Below are 4,187 nucleotides of genomic sequence, written 5' to 3'. Positions count from 1 at the left end.
AGGGTCAGTTGTAGAACCATACCCCTGAAGAACCGCCATTCATCTGCGTTATACAGAGCTTTTTAGCATGTTCTAGCTCATTGATTTGGCTTTATGGCCCACAAATTTACTGTATGGTTTGTTCTCAGCACTTCATCAACCCTGTTTCCATTTTTTTTTTTTTTTTACATTAAAGTTAATTGCGTCTGTGGGGCTTCTGAGCTTTTATCCCGTGCAGCCGATGTTTTGGGATTTTCTAGGTGGAAATCACAAATCACTTCACTGATTGAAATCACTTTGGTCGGTTGAAAGATTCGTAGTCAGCAATTTGTTCACCTTCTGGCCCCTAAGCTAAGCAGTCCCATCACTGTTAAATTACATTTCAGTAGAAAATTGTACGAATTCATCACATGTTCTGCAGCACATACGATGAATGCATCGCTGTTGAACTGGTGCAGTAGGTTCAGCAGTAAGTGGACACATGGCGGTTAATGGGCAGCTCAGTACACAAAACAGTAAGTGAGCATATCATCAAATAAGCTACACAGGTTCACCGGGTCATCCTGCATATATGTCACTCTGGAACCAATCATTTAGCATATATGTGCAGCTTATTGTCGTTTTAGCTCTTTTAAGTCTTTATGTCAGAGGTCAAAGGATAAAAGTTCATATCATTTTCCAAGAGTCTCCATACCACTTGGGATGATATTTAAGCATCTATTAGGGTGACCAAACGTCCTGTTTTCCCAGGACATGTCCTGTTTTCACGTCCTGTCCTGGCTGAACATGTCCTGGTCCTGTCCTGGAGGAGGCATGCTTTCAGTGTATTGAAAGTATAAGGCATCTTTGAGTAAACTATCATTTGAGTATCTCATTGCCGGGCTGAGTGTCATAGTTTTCGATAATCAAAATATGGTCATCCTATTATCTATAGATGATATTTTTACTCTCTTGGCTCACAACAAGTTGACTCTTGACACTACATATATTAACAATTTACTTTTTTTCTGTCCTACTTTTTAGAAAGATGTCACTGCACAAAATCACATTATACTTTTACCATTTTGCCTTCATTGTAAGTTGTGTCCGCCTTGCTGACAGCTACGTGATCACTCTGTCTCCGTATTTCAAAGATGTCAGAACTAATTTTCAGCATCCGCTAGTGAAAATTTAGGACCCGTTAACATCAAACGGTTCCGTAACCTGCCCACCATCAGTCACGACAGGCCAAATTAACACCCAGCGCTCGCCTGAATGCTCCAGAGGAAAGGTGTGAACAGGCAGGTTGGGTGGCGATGCCCCGCTGAAAGGAAAGCTGTGTACAACAAACACTATCCACACAGAGTTATGCTAAAAAAACGGATTTATATAAACCGAACTGGAATTATCTTTTGAATGTTTTACAAATTCACGTTAGCAGCACATGTGTTTCATGGAAAATGTTGTATATTCAATGCATGTACTGATTCAGTGTGTACCAGAGTAAATTGGAAATATAAAACAACATAACCACATTGATTTTACATCTCACATTACATCACAGTGGGTGTATATGTTCTGTTTGAAACCTGGGATGGAAGGTCTGTGCAGTCCATCGACGTGTACTTGTACTTTATTAACCCACAACTCTGCCTGCAGCAGCCTTATTCATCCCAGTCAGCCCGGCTCAATTTGTTTAGTTGTGACATTTTAGATTTAGGTTGCATCCAGAGAGCTGAACAAATGCAGTATGGTCGAGTAGCTGAGCCATTCTGAAGTAAAATAAATATATAACTAACCATTTTTTAAAAAATGTTGTTGCAGGGACAGAGTAAGCCCAGGAGGAATAATGGACCTCTGTCTCTGTGTACGCGGCAGGTTTGCATCACTCTGTTGGGAGATCATTAGCGCCATTTCAGAGGGGACTGTTCTCTTTTCAGTGGAAAGTTCTGTGATTTCATGTCCTCCTGCTGTTGATCAGTCACCGCTCCCTATTTTTAAATCAAGATTTTAGCATAGTAAAGGTTTGTAGGTGTTAAAGGATGAACAATGAATTCTGCTTTTCAAAGGCATCATGAAGAGCGGCGCCATCAGGATTATGGAGTCTTTGACTGCTAACTGATTGTGCACTGAACAAAGCGTTCTAGCACGCACACACAACACACACACACACACACACACCAAAGTGTCTCTGCATATTTCTCCCAAAGAGTTCCCCTGTTCAGGAGCACCAATGGGAATGAAGAGATTGTTTTCCCCAGCAGGGCCTAATGATGCCTGATGGCTTATTCAGCCGCCCAGTGCCAGCGCTAAAAGCTGATCATTACAGAGCCCTCTGCTCTTTCACTGCTAAAGCCGTGGCTCAGAAAATGAGCTGTCACCAGCTTGAGGAAGGGATGCAGCGCGGTGGTGGTCACTATAGTGACCCCGTTCATTCTGGATGCCAATACTTTGGGAAGCTGGGCAGGTCTGTGGCATGAAACTAAAGCACGGGGTCTGAAGGCTTTTAGTTAGCAATTTCAGTCAAATGCAAACCACAGGTTGCTTGTTTCCTTGTGGAAAGTAGCAGTGGCATCAGCTACAGTAACAGTAACATTAGATGGCGTGCAAGTAAAAAATGCATAAATAATAATTGGAAAAACTTTTTTAAAAAAAATAATAAAAAAAAAAGCTTAGTGAGGCTTTGTGACTAAATGCTACCACCAGCAAGAAAACATGCTTCTATTGACAACGTGTTAATATGCAAACATCTCATATGATTTGAATGTATAAGGTTTAAAATTTACAGTATTAACCATGTTTAAAGTGCAAATTATCAGTAAACACAGAGTATACCCGAGACTAAAGGGAACGTCTTTAGATTTATAGATATTTGGTCGCAATCCAAAGTAGCGGATAAATTTCAAATTTGACCAGTTGAATAATTTAGCTGAGTGTGTATTACAGTGGAGTCATATGTAGCAATTCATCCATCAGTTACAGCGTTCTAGTCATTTAGATATGAGATGGTTTTCTGTTAATGTTCCTAAACAAACAGTGCTGGAGATACCCACCATGGTACGGACCCAGTATTTATCATTCACACATGATTGGACAATACACCAAGTGATGTGTGATGGTGATAATTCAATAACTGACTCAATCTAAATTAATAGCAGCTTACCAAAGTGCCAAAACACTAACAGCCCAGTTTATTACTGATTCCTTAAACAATGAAACTGAAATCTGTGACTCTGTGTGACAGCTCACCTGACTGAGATGAAGGAAAGCACACAGTGTGACTCGCTGTTAGATCCTGATTTGCTCACGTCAAAGATAGTTTATCACTAAACGTTACTGTTGCTGGTCTGTGCATAAATCTGCACAACTCTCTCTTTCTGGAGCTGCTCACTGATCCTACTGTTGTCTGATGCTGCAAGTTATGAACAAACTACGATGAAATAGTCCTAAACAGCTGGAGACTAAATTCTGTGGTCGACAGCTCACCTGTCTGATGTGAAGACACGTAGGCCTACACAGTGTAACTTACCGTCAGAATCCTGGCCTGGATGGATCCGATCTCCGTGTTCTCTCTTGGATGATTTATAAGAATTGAAAGAAGCTTTTGCTTCATGTGTACAAATGTGCGCAGCTCTCTTTCTTTGGAGATGCAGATGTGACTCCTGCTGCTGCCTGATGCTGCAGGTAATAACGAAACTCAGAGGAAACAGTCCTAAACAGCTGAAAGCAACAAACGTCATCTCCTTTTGTTGTTCTGAGGGAGAAATTAAAAAAAAAACAACACATGAATCATTTGTGAGTGTCAAGCTGTTAGTGTGTGTGTTTGCCAGTTAAGTTTTGTTAGCATGGACATTTTATTTTGTAGCTTGAAAGATTTGAAATGTAGAGCAAAGTAAGTGGAGCAGTGTGTTGGGATTTTGGCACACAAATTGCGTCTTTTGCTATCGGTGATGTTTTCGGATGAATATTGGTGCTGAATTGTGGAAAAAGTCCTTCCCCAAATCTCTTTATACAACTCAAAGTGCCACTGCTGGTCTATTTGTTAATGTGATGGTGCAGTTTAGGCTTGTGTCTTGTAGAAAGTGGTATGGAAACAGGTCTGACCTTCTAAGATTGCTGGTGCAACTATTTTCAGATTCGTGACCAGGTTGTGCTTTCAGACATGAAGCCTGCACGTTCGGTTGCCATCAGATTAACGGAGCATAGAACATATTTAAATGGGGCTTTAA

This window comes from Stegastes partitus, unplaced genomic scaffold (assembly GCF_000690725.1).
Source record: "Stegastes partitus isolate 25-593 unplaced genomic scaffold, Stegastes_partitus-1.0.2 Scaffold706, whole genome shotgun sequence".
Classification (NCBI taxonomy): Eukaryota; Metazoa; Chordata; class Actinopteri; family Pomacentridae; genus Stegastes; species Stegastes partitus.
Note: the sequence above shows the minus strand (reverse complement) of the source record.